The following is a 13,753-nucleotide window of genomic DNA, read 5'->3' on the forward strand; positions in this document are numbered from 1 at the left end:
CCTCACAGTCCTTTCCAGCCCTATGTTTCTATGGTTTGAGATAGCTATAAATATATGTTTAAAATTGCTTTCTTATTACAAAGAATAACGACTTTATTCCTGGCTATGATTTTCCAGAAGTGCTGTGTCTTGGACTCTGGGTTAAATTATCCTAGCAAATGGCAGGAAACAGCCATTCAAGCCAAGTGTAGCATTTGAAGAGACACTGCAAATAGCAGCTAATCATTTATATCTCCCCCCGCGATCGTAACAGCTTCGGTTCAAAACCATCATTCAATTCCATCACGTCATAGGGCTTGACTGCATGACATGCAGTTTTGGAGGCTGCTCTAGGGGATTTCTCACTGCCAGGGGCATAATCAGTCTGGATTGATGGCTCAGGTTAACTACTGGAAGGCTGGGGCGGGGGGGGGGGTGTTCAGTATACTCCCAATTATCCGAATAGCAGGGGGACACCAATTTTATTCAGATAATCAGGAGTTCAGATAATTGAGAGGGCAGGAGCCATTCAGCAGCAAGTGGTCTCTCCCGCAGCCATGGGCTTGTCCTCCTCCTCCTCCTCACAGTCCTGGGTGGGGGGATCTCTTCTCTGTGCCACTAGGACCGCAGCCTCCCTGCCCCCTGCCCCCCCATACCCTGCGCTGCAGTGACTGGACGTCACCGGCCCTACAGCAGTGCAGGGAGCCTTCGGCAGCCCGCTGTCCTGGCCCTGCTCACACAGTCCCATGACAAGGGGCTGCAGAGGGTTCCCTGCACTGCCGCAGGTGCCATTCAGCAGCGGGCTCGTCCTTCTCCTCCCAGTCCTGGCCAGGTGTCTCCACTCTATTATCCGAAACGCCATATTATCCGAAGCCCTTCCTCGTCTCCCTCCATGCCGCAGCGCCTCACGTGGTTCCTGCACGGGGACAAAGAAGGGATTCGGATAATATGGCGTTTCGGCTAATAGAGCAGACACGCCCGGCCAGGACTGGGAGGAGAAGGATGAAGGTGCAGCTAAAAGGGTTTTCTTTAAAGGGGAGTATACTGTACAGATACATACACCTCGCACAACTCTTTGTCACCACTCATTTGGCAGGCAATCCGGAAAAAGCCGGGTTAATAATGCTGCTGGTTTCAAGAAGCGATGACACATGTCCCTCTCTCTTCTGCAAGCTAGGGTCTGTGCCTGACTCGCTGCTGCTACCGATCTCAGCGCCCTCCTCTCTGCCGCTTGGCTCACTCGCTCCCCTGAGAGCCCTCAGACCTGCACACACAACCCTCCCCAGATTCAGTGAGTGCAGGAGGTACGTAAGCCAAAGCAGGGCTTTGCCGAGATGCCCTCTCGCATTGACTTTTATGCTCTTTCTCGGTAGCCCACCGTGTCTCTCTCTTAGCTCCTTTTGCTTCTCCCTCCCTCCCGGTCCCACACTTATTCTCCGCCTTCCTGCTCAAGGACCCAATCTTGCTCCCAGCTGATATCAAAGGGAGAATCGCCATTGATTGTGATGGGAGCAGGCCCAAGTTCCTTCAGACTAGCTATTTACTTTGACATCTTGCAAAAAATAATAAGCTGCATGAATTCAAGCTGATCCCAGCATAAGACACTCGCTTGGCCAATTACAAGAAGCTTTCCTGAGCTGGCTGGATTACAGTAGTCATAATTTCACTGGGATGAACTATTCACAAACAGGTTTCAGAGTAACAGCCGTGTTAGTCTGTATTCACAAAAAGAAAAGGAGGACTTGTGGCACCTTAGAGACTAACCAATTTATTTGAGCATGAGCTTTCCTGAGCAAGTGAGCTGTAGCTTACGAAAGCTTATACTCAAATAAATTGGTTAGTCTCTAAGGTACCACAAGTACTCCTTTTCTATTCGCAAACAGTGTCTCCCATGTATTAGGCTCAAACAGGCTTTTCTGTCCAATATCAGCTGCGACAAAGGGTTCATAGCTCAGCACTGTTTTCTCTCACAAACATATTTTCTGTGGTTATTGTGGGAAAAAGATCAGTGGAGCAACAGCCCTTTAGCCTCTCGGGCAGTTTTACAAAGATAAAAATCCACATTGTGCAGTGTTTATGGTAGCACAGACAGGTTTCATTTTCCACCCTGAAATACAGGATGTCACTCTCCAGGGCTGAGAGGCAAGCACCTTTTACCAGCTCTAAATTCACTTTTTTACTAGCACCAAATTCACTTTCCCCCTCGCTGTTGGGTCAGCACCTTTCAGCAGCGCTTCAGGGGTTTCTCCCCCACCCGCCATGTTCTTGTGTATTCAAAGTCATCATAACATGTGGGTGAACTTTCATGACAAATGAAACAGCCGCAAAACTCAGTCGCTCCCCACAGCAGAAGCCCAGAGTAAAATTGCAAATTGTTGCCAAAGATTTTGTAGCAGAATCCTGACGGGACAGCTGTGGCCATTCAGTCTTGGCCCCGGAGTGTCACTAAACGCCAGCTCCACTAAATAGGCTGCACCGTCTGGTCGCCGCATCCCTGACAAGTGTCAGTGGTCTGAAGCGGCGGGCGCATGTTTGCCTCTGCTATCGCTCTATCACACGCCCCAGCTGAAGCATCGCTCACAAGCAGGGCCTGCTGCACGTGAAACCGGTCCCCAAACCAGCTGACAGGCAGTCGAGCTACCACCTCCTCCCCCATTTACTGCACCTCTGGCTGGGTCAGTTGTCCCCTTTGTGCCTCGTGGGGCAGCACAGGTAGAGGGCAAGTGGAGTCGTGCAGGCGGTCCCTAGCTGCCTTGTGCCTGCCACCCAACCTGGAGCAGCAGCAGCTGGGGGAGGAGGGTAGAACATGTATTTGCGGGAGGGGAGGGGAGGGGAATAACACTGGGGGAGAGACATGACCTGGGGAGCAGGAGGAAAACCAGATCCGAGTGAGGGCAAGTTGGGGCTAGGAAGGATTGCGAGGGAGGAGCAGAAGAGGATGGCATGGGGAAGATTTTGTGCTATAAGGGGTTACTCTTCAGCAGGAAAGCTAAAGCAGACGGGACAGCCATCCAGCAGGGTTGGCTGCAGTGCTGCACTTCCTGTTGACCCACATAGACAGGAACCCACTGCGGGGACTGAGGCCAGGTCTACAGTAGAAACTTTGGCTGGCATAGCAATGTGGGCTGCGGGTGAGTGTTTTAGCCTGGTAAAAGCCCTAGTGGACAGAGTTAGACTGGCATAAAAGGGCTTTTCCCCAGGGCTTAGTCTCAGGGAACTGGCATAAACTATACTGGCAAAAGCACTTTTTTGCTGGTATAAACTGCATCTACATTAGCAGGGTTTGTAGTTATAGCGCCCTAGCAAACCTTTTCTAGGGTACACTTGGCCTGAGACAGAGAACACAGCATCAGTGCTGTGGTTACTAGTTATTGCTTCTGATTATTTAAATAGGTAAGTTGCTATCTGGGGTTGTCAATAAATTATGTAACACTTTTTTGGTGATTTTCAAGACCCACCTACCCTTTGTAACACTGAAACAAACACACATAATTAAGGCCCCGCCTTTCCCCTCTGCATTATGTAATGCATGGACAGCCCCTATCCTAAAGCCTGCCTCTGTCACCAATGAAATACTAGATGTGACCCAATGTGGTGAGGAAAAGAGCAGGTCATGGACCAGGTGGAAGGGGGAGAGAGAGAGAATGTTGGGGGAAAACACAGATGGAGCTGAGGGAGGGAAAGCTTATATGGCTGCCTCCATCTTGGCCAACACCAGGATTGAACTGGTGACCTCCAAAGCTATAAGAATAAAGGCATGTCTACACTTAAATGCAACAGCAAACCAGCTGCAGCTGGGCTGTTGTAGCTCTTCAGTGTAGACACTCACTACAGCGATGGGAGGGTTCTCCCTTCAATGTAGTTAATCCACCTCCCTGAGAGGTGGTACAGGTCAACAGATGAAGTCTTCTGACAGCCTAAACTCTGTCTAGACCAGGGATTAGGTTGGCATAGCTACAGCTCTCAGGGGTGTGGCTTTTTCATGCCCCCAAGAGATGTGCTATGCTGAAGTAAATTCCCAGTGTAGACCAGCTCTAAGTTGCTGCAGCTTGAGCTAAGGTAACACACACACCTCCTGGGTGTGGTGTTCTGTCCCCTCTAGTGGCCCTGAGACCACTTAGAGATTAATGAGTCTGCTCTACAGCCTTAGCTAAGAAGCATGTGGCTTTTAGCTCCTGCAGTAGAAGCGCATACATTAAACTCCAGAAGTCTCAGGTTCAATCCTGCCTGCCGACGACTGCGGTCGTAGGTTGTTACACTAAGAACCAGACACTCACTGGGGGTGGAGCAGGGTGGGAAAGGATCGGTAAAAGACCCTTGTCTTCTCTAGATTGGGCACAATAGGGAACGTGAAACACACACTGACCAATGGGTTATACTTGTCTATCTGTAAAATGGGGATAGTAAAAACTATACCTCACAGGCAGGAAAAAGCATCATAAAGCCATGATTTTTAAAAAAATAATTAATGATTTTGGGGGCCCCTCTTAAAAACCCTTAAAGGGGCCTGATTGTCAGGAAGCTTTGAGTTTCTGCTCTCATCTTGGCCTTGAGACCCTCTAGATGGTAGGTGTTATGTATGCACCATGTATTAGCATTCATTACTATTAGATAGGAGAGCCAGGCCAAGTCAGGAAAAGCTCCCACACACCTGAGAGATCTCAGCCAAGGTGCTGCTTAGAACTTGGCAGCTCCTGGGGTGTAACTGAGAGTGGTGAGGGAGGTGTGTCAGGTTGCCTACTGCAGCAGAGACCCCTGGGTAAGTTCTGGGTAGCTGACAATTTGGGCCGTGCTGCTCTTTGTCATACTCTGGGGAGCAAAAACTCCTACGAAGCCAAATATAACATGAAGGAAAAGCTGGTAAATTAAAAAGAACTAGATACTATAATAGATTAAATTTGCCTGCTCCAACCCCTGCTGAAATCCATGGCAAAACTGACCGATGTCAGAGAGAGTCAGGTTCTAAATATAGCCTTCCATGGAGACCGGTGCAGTTCTATGGACTTCCAGGAGATGTAAGGGAGAGAATTTAGACCAGTGAGTCCTAGTCTATGTAATACAGAGCCCCATTGAGAGCTAAATATAGCCTGTGAGCTCTATTTTTAATCTTACTAAAATATTTATAAAGGGAAAAATGAGGTTTAAACAGGGAACTGGATTCCAAGGGGAGGTTTTCGTGAAAAAGACCTTCTCAAAGGGATGCCTGCTGTGGGAGAGAGGGTGCTGATGACGCATCAGCATAGTCATAATTCCTAGTTCACAAATACAATCGATACCATGCTATGATAAAGCTCCAAAGCTAATCTATTGACGGAAAAACAGATGATGAGTTTTCAAAGGCTTTGTGTAAGAACCAGCAGGGCTAGAAAGACCATGTGGGTTCTAGACCACTGACATCTCCCAAGGCGCTTAAGGCTAAGCTTTCATGAGAGCACCCTGTGAGGCTGGGCCCAGCAGGAAATACCACCCAGCAGGACCTGAATGGCAGCTCCTCACAGCCCACTGGTTGGCTGACACCAATACTTAAGCCAGGAAGCCATGACAGGGACTGCCTGCCTGTCTTGCTTGCTTCAGACCCTGTGAGTGAGAGATTCCCAGACTTCGGCTTCTGACCCTCCTGATTTACTCTCTGGCTTATCTTGGACTCTGACCTCCTGGTAATTGGACACTGCCTGCCTACTGCTGCCCGGACTCCTGTGTAGCCTTTTATTTTATTTAACGTGAATTTTGTAATGTGGTATTACGCCACTGTGGGTTCAGCTCTGGTCGATACAGTTTCAAGCTTAACAGAGTGAAAGTCACCTCTGCTACTTGCTGTAGAGATTTAGAGTCTCTATGAACACATAAAGGCCCAGGGTAATGACCACACAGACATTCACCAGTACATGTCCCTTTTACAAGTTTTATTAAAGTTACAATCAAAGTTATGATTATCCAAGCATATAGAAATTCTATACAGACCCATACACAAGTTACAAATATAGTTATACTCACATCCTTAACAACATTGTTACGGTCTGATGTCTCTCTCATGGATTGATCATCAGTAGAGGGGTGGTTCCTGCTGGAGTTTCCCATAGGGAGCTCAATTTTCTAATCAAGGCACCCTCTTTTATAATGTAATTCTGACTATACCTCATTAGCATTTCTGCACACAATGCACGCTGCGGTTAGGGCATGTGTTAGAATAATGTGATTACCGGGTATCTTGTAAGCAAAGATTACTCTTACTGTTAGTTTTTCACAATATCACCCATTGGTGCATTTTTTCCCATAATCTTAGGGCATGAGGTTATTCTTTGGTCACTTACTTATATCAGCATGTCTTATCTCCAAGGCCTAAAATAGCTAAGCTAAAATCTTGCAGGTCTCAGTCTACAGGCCTTGTGTTTCAGTTACTTACTTAGGTATCTAATACATGATTATTCCCTCTACATACTGATGGATCTTATACTTCTATAATCCTAGACCTTAACTCTATTTAACATACAATGATTATATATGACATATGTTGGTTAATCATAACCACACAATAAATGAACAATAAACTAAAATCATTGGCTACATCTGGCCTGTCTTGGCCTCTGACTCTCTGGTACCCGACCCGGACTGACTCGCACTCTGATCACTAGGTCTGACTGCCCAGGACTTGGTCATTACACTTGGTCCCTCATTTATTCACTTTTACTTGCAACAACTGAGTGCAAAGTGGTATTGAGGAGATTTGGGGAAAACAGGCCATGCCACTATTAGTTTTGCATCACCATAGTATGCCCTGAATGAGGAAATCCTGCCTCTGCAGGCACAGGGGTGTGCATGTACATTTGAGGGCAGAGTTTAGCAGGTGATGAAAGAGTTAAGGGTTTTAAAAACTTCAGAGCATTCAGTCTTCTGAGATTATTTCTGGTGTAGTTTCTCCCCAACGTGCACTTCTGATTTGACATAGGAGATGTATTCGATACTGGGCTTATTGAGAAAGTGAAGCACTTCCTACGCTTGCTGCTGCAGCAAAAACGGGGTTATAAAGCTGCACAGATGATCTCAATCAGAGAATTTGCATAGCCCTGCGAGTGCTGCATCATAACAGCCTCTTACCGTTCTGGAAGACCTTTCATCCCAAAGGTGCGATACAGTTTATACAAGGACTCAGCCACCCACCTATGGGGGAAAAAAAGGTGTCAGGACCCTCTTCTTATCTCAGGCACTCAGTAGTCCTTTAAAGAGCAAGGAAGGAGCTGATTGTCCCCCCTTCCCCCCATTCTGGAGTTCTTGCTCCACCACTTCCTACATGTTCCCTCCCTTAGCCAGTGGTAGATGTGGTAGAATTCAACTTCCCATGGGGTAAGGTGACTGTGTAAGGTGCTCTCCTGCAATCTCTGTACTCAAGCAAAGCTGGTCAACACCACAAGCTGCTGCTAAGGAATCCTGGAGGTGCTGAAATGGACTGTAAATTATATGTGGAGATCTAACATGGGGAACTGCCCCAGTGTACTTAACTCACCTGAGCTATGAGGTAGAGATGGTCTTGAATTGAAAATGCCAGATCTGAAATTTATTAATGCCTGCTGCAATGGTGTTTTTCAGTGTCACCACTTGCCAAGGAAGAACTGGAGTGACACCCTCCAATTCACTTTACATAGGCCACTGCACAGCTGTAGGGTGAGATTTTTAAAGCCACCAGGGGATTAGGAGGCCCAGGTCTCTCTTAATTTTACATGGATTGAATGTACAAATTCCTTAATCACTCCCATAGCTTTTAGGTACATCTAAACTTCGCTGGATTAGAGCCACTAACCTAGAGGACACAGGGTCATGACTTTGTTGTTTTGTCCTTTACTAGAGAGTGCTGAGTGATGGCCTATGAAACAGCTGGAACAGTTCCTAAAAGATACCATCTCTTAGCGTGAGAGAATGCATGAGATACAGCATCCATAAGAGAGGGGGGATATGCTTAAAACAATAACACATACCAGCTTTCATAATGAGTCAAGCTGTGCTGTGGAGCGTGGTATTTTCCACACCCAACCATACGGCTAGGCTGCTAAACTTCTGAGTAAGCCATTTGGCAGGGACTCTGATGAAAAACTTAAACCATCTTTAACTCTCCGTAGCAGCACATCGGATCTCATCTGAGGTTTGCTGAGTTCTTGCACTGCTAGGGTAGAAAGGTCTTTTCCCAGAAATTCCCTGAAAGCCTGGACTGAGGCAGCTAGAAAACAGGGAGGTGGCGCTCACATCAGCATGACTGGGTGTCGCTAAAGAGGAACCAAACGTGCATGTTCAGGGAGTCAGATCATCTGGGGTTTGGATGAAATCAGTGCCGTGGGAAAAAAAAAAAGTTAAAGTTGTTGGTTAATCTCTAACTCTTTTAAAAACTGGCTTCTCTCTCTGCCCGAATCGTAAATCTTTTTTAGGATCCCTGCTCTGACATGCTCTCTGCTCAAAAGAACAGATCAGAACCAGGAAGGAGATCTATGGCTTTGCAGGTTCTCTGTGGTGATGTTGCCTGTGGGGAGGAGCAGGGCTGGTGAGAGAGCAGTGGCACATACCTCCACAGTTACTACTGCATAAGTCTCTGCTGTGCAAGTTACAAAGGATACCGAGGCTATGTCTTTAATACAGCACAATTGCTGGAGAGCAGCTACAATGAAAGCCATTACAGCTGCCATTTGGCCCAGGGAAAGAAATCAGCACCTTCGCTGGCTTTCCATAATGGAATCTTTCCCAATATGCTTTACCGTTGCCTAGCATCTTCCATACAAATGTATCACAGGATGCGCCACGCCCTAACAGTCAAAAACATAAAATGCAGGTACAACCCAGCCTCATGTACCCAAAGCCTGGATAACTTGTCTGTCAAATATGCTCTTCAGATGAAATTTGTCATAGTTGGGGGGTAAGTTTCAAGGCAGGTTTCACTTTTGATAAGTTGTAGATGTTTTTTCTTTTCTGGTCATGTTATGTCTGTGGGGTGTTTTAGTCTCTGATCAATTTCAAATTGAAATCTGATGATCTGTACTACTCAGGGAAGCAATATCTTATGCTGCACACTCTGCTACTGATCTCACTAGGGCTACTGTGGAGTTAATTACTGTTCCTCCTATGTAGGGGGGGCAAAATCAGGCCTACCACTACAGTAATGAGCTACACTGTACTATCCATGGGTACATTTATATAGCAAAACCATCCATCCCCCACCCCCCACGGCAGAGAGTCTACAGACTTGGCTCACACTATGGCACTAAAAATAGCTGTGTGGACATTCTGGCTCGGGATGGAGCAGGGTTTCAGAGCCCAAGCTCCAGCCTAAGTTGGAATGTCTACACTGCCGTAGCACAAGCCTGATTCTGGAGACGTGCACGCTGAGATGTGCTACTGTGGGGGTTTGGGTTTTTTTTTTTTTTGCCAAGTAGACATACTCTTAAAGACTGGAAACCATAGAACCAATTCTGCTGCCATATCAGTCAATGGTAATGCTCATCCTGACTTCAACGGTGTTTGGGGTCAAAAGTCCAGGCGGGAATGGAAAAGGGGACATGGAGAGGTGGGGTAGAGGGCTGGGAGGGAAATGCAGTGGGTGGTGTATTTGGTGAACTGGTATGAAACGGCACTCTCCACTGTCTGGGAAGGGACCAGAGGGCAAAAGAAAGGCATGGAGGATGGAAAGGACTGGGGACATGGCGGGTGGTATGAAGGGGCACAGGTGGGTGGCATAGTAGTGGGACATGGAAAGGAGAAGCAGACGTAGAAGGGGAGTGTGGGGACCAAAAGAAGTTTGGAGCGTGATAGGACTGATTCATTTAATCCAGTGCATGTAGAGTATTTTTTGGGCACTCAGCCACTAATGATGTCGAGAAGCTTTACAAAATCTGATACGTACAAATGGTCTTTCTACCAAATAGAAGGTCGAGCCTGTTACATCAGGAGGCATGGCCTAGAAATCAGATCGTGTGTATGGATCAAACACGCAGGGTAGATAAGACTGATTGGGAGGGTTGGAGCTCAAGCTGTGGCATTTGCATCTAAATCAAAACTTCCCCCAAAGAGCAGAGGGGAGTTGGATCCAGGATTTTGGCTCATGCTAGTGTTCAGCAAATAGTGGGGGGGAGATGATTTACTTATTCACAAAACAAATTCATTATGGATCCTGTCATGTTTGTTGTCTGAGGCAAGGTAGGTCAGCTAATATATTTTATTGGACCAACTTCTATTGGTGGACGGGCCAAGCTTCTGAGCTACACAAAGCTCTTCTTCAGGTTGTTATCTGGTAACTAGCTATAAATGAAGCTGATTAGTGGTTCTGTTGCTGGGTGTGATTGTGAAGTTTTATAAAGAATAGTCAACTTTTGTACACTGTAGCTGTATTTATGATGTTGTGGTGCTGAATACAGTGGGTTTACTGTGTTACAAAGTGCACATGAGCAGAACTAGGATGAGCGTTGTATGACATTTTTCTTTCTGGAATTTATTGGGTATGTATTTTGAGATGTTTTATTAGTTGATTTGGGTTTTAAAAAGAAATTGAGGTTACTTAAGTTTAGGAGAATTCTTCGTTCCAAAATGAGACTATGAAATAAGCCAACATATACAATAGATAAAGAACATTACTGGCTTGCATTTAGAATATATATGAGATTTTATAGATTTGCATATTAAGCATTTTTCTCACTACTGTGATGTCCATGCATTATCCTTCTCATTTTTGAATCCTTCTTCATTTAGCAGGAGTTATGGAATGTTGGCTTAGCTGTCAAATGTGTTTTGTTTCATTCCCAAGAGCCATTATTCTCCAAAGTGATGATTTGAGTCTGGAGGTGGCACTACATGATCTGCATTCAGCAGAAGTTCTCAAACAACAGTCCCTAGGTCACCATTGCTCCACAGGCATCTCCCCAGTGGTCTGCAGAATTTAAACATTTTAAGAACCAGACAGCGGGTGGCTGGGCTGAGAGTTGGCCTGGGAGAAGGTGTCTCATATCTCTGGAATGAGAAGTTGGAGAATCACCATACAAAGTGAAACTTAGGCTGAATAAGTTTCAGACAAGTCACTGCGTATTTGTTTAGTGGAAAAAGAATAGAATAGAAATTTTGTTGGCTGCTATTGTCCAATAACAAGACTGTCACTCGCAATAAGAGTTCTTTAAATCTTTGATATTTAGAGTCTTGTCATGCAAAAACAAAGAAGGTCACAGTAATGGAAATCTAGTGAGGGAGCTGGAAGGACCTGCTTTCATTTAAACTCACCTCTTGTTATAATGAACTACTGAAGCTTAGCTCTGGATGAACCCCACACTGCTGACGAGTAGATAATATAAATATGGATCAGATCTTTCCACTCACACCAACTATAATATGGAATTACTTGAGATTATGTGGACAGTTTTGAACAATTAAATCTTTACGTGATACATTTCCAAGATCACACTTTATGTGAAAAATTAAATATAATCAGAACCATCGAGTCACTATTGATGTCTCCATAATCACTGTTAACAGAGCATGCTTGGCTGAGTCAAAAATATGAAACCCCAGATCTTAATTTGATAAATTTTCTAATCTTTTTTCATTCTGACATGATTTAGCCACACACTATAAAATAAGACAGAGAAATGATAACCTCATTTCCCTCGCTCTGTATCTTTTTCTTTTATCATTAGGCAATACATCTTTTGATTCTTCTGTTATTGTTTTGATTGCTTATTGAGCAGGATGTTAATCTCGAATCCAGGAATGCTATATAGCGAATTGCTGTCCTCAGTAAAATCTTTGGAAACCTAGATCCATGCAGATGGCTCTAATTGCTCATTCACTGGCTAAAGTCCCAGCCAGCAAACAAAACCTCATGGATAATTTTATTATTAATGCATTTCAACGCCACTGGTGAAACTTGGGCCTTTTTGGAATCAATGGGAGTTTTGCCATTGACTTCAATAAGGCCAGGATTTTACCCAATTTTCAATAAGACAGGTTTCAGAATAACAGCCGTGTTAGTCTGTATTCGCAAAAAGAAAAGGAGTACTTGTGGCACCTTAGAGACTAACCAATTTATTTGAGCATGAGCTTTCGTGAGCTACAGCTCACTTCATCGGATGCATGCCATGGAAACTGCAGCAGACTTTATTTATACACAGAGAATATGAAAAAATACCTCCTCCCACCCCACTGTCCTGCTGGTAATAGCTTATCTAAAGTGATCATCAGGTGGGCCATTTCCAGCACAAATCCAGGTTTTCTCACCCTCCACCCCCCCACACAAATTCACTCTCCTGCTGGTAATAGCCCATCCAAAGTGACAACTCTTTACACAATGTGCATGATAATAAAGTTGGGCCATTTCCTGCACAAATCCAGGTTCTCTCACCCCCTCACCCCCCTCCCAAAAACCACACACACAAACTCACTATCCTGCTGGTAATAGCTCATCCAAAGTGACCATTCTCCCTACAATGTGCATAATTAAGGTGGGCCATTTCCAGCACAAATCCAGGTTTTCTCACATCCCCCCCACCCCCATACACACACAAACTCACTCTCCTGCTGGTAATAGCTCATCCAAACTGACCACTCTCCAAGTTTAAATCCAAGTTAAACCAGAACATCGGGGGGGGGGGGGGGGAGAAAAAACAAGAGGAAATAAGCTACCTTGCATAATGACTTAGCCACTCCCAGTCTCTATTTAAGCCTAAATTAATAGTATCCAATTTGCAAATGAATTCCAATTCAGCAGTTTTTCGCTGGATTCTGGATTTGAAGTTTTTTTGTTTTAAGATAGCGACCTTCATGTCTGTGATTGCGTGACCAGACAGATTGAAGTGTTCTCCAGATTTAAACTTGGAGAGTGGTCAGTTTGGATGAGCTATTACCAGCAGGAGAGTGAGTTTGTGTGTGTATGGGGGTGGGGGGGATGTGAGAAAACCTGGATTTGTGCTGGAAATGGCCCACCTTAATTATGCACATTGTAGGGAGAATGGTCACTTTGGATGAGCTATTACCAGCAGGATGACATGTACAATTCCCTGGGCTACTTTCCCCACAGCAGCCCTCACTTCCTCAAGCTCCACTTCACCCTTACCTCAGGGCCTCCTTCCTTGTGCCTGATATGGTGTGTACTACTCAGCCTCTCCAACGGCGCAACTTCCTCCCACAGCTCCTGACATGCACACCCACCTGACTGACTGACTGGGAGGCTTTTAACTAGTTTCAGCCAGCTCCTGATTGGCTTCAGGTGTCCCAATCAACCTAGCATTCTCCCTACCTTCTGGAAAGTTCTTAATTGGCCCCACGTGTCTTAATTGACCTGGAGCAGCTTCCATTTCACTTAACCTGGTACCAGGGATTTGTTTAGCCTGGAGCTAATATATCTATCTCCCACTACTTTTCTATAGCCAGCTGGCCTTGCACCGCCACAGTAGATACATATTCACATATTCTATAGATATCTACATGGGGATCAAATATTTAATAATGGGCTCTTCAATCTTGCAGAGAAAGAGGTAATGTGATCGAATAACTGGAAGTTGAAGTTATTCAAATTCAGACTAGCAATAAGGCACACATTTTTTAACAGTGAGAGTAATTAGCTTTTGAAACATCTTACTGTGGGTCATGGTGGATTTTCCATCATTGAAAATTTTTAAAATCACAATTGGATCTTTTAGGAAATGATCTGCTTGAGGAATTCTTTGGGGGAAGGTCTACAGCCTGTGTTATACAGTGGGTGAGACTAAATTGTCACAATTGTGTCTTCTGCCCTTAGAATCTATGAATCTCTGCG

This window comes from Lepidochelys kempii, chromosome 2 (genome assembly GCF_965140265.1).
Source record: "Lepidochelys kempii isolate rLepKem1 chromosome 2, rLepKem1.hap2, whole genome shotgun sequence".
Taxonomy (NCBI): Eukaryota; Metazoa; Chordata; order Testudines; family Cheloniidae; genus Lepidochelys; species Lepidochelys kempii.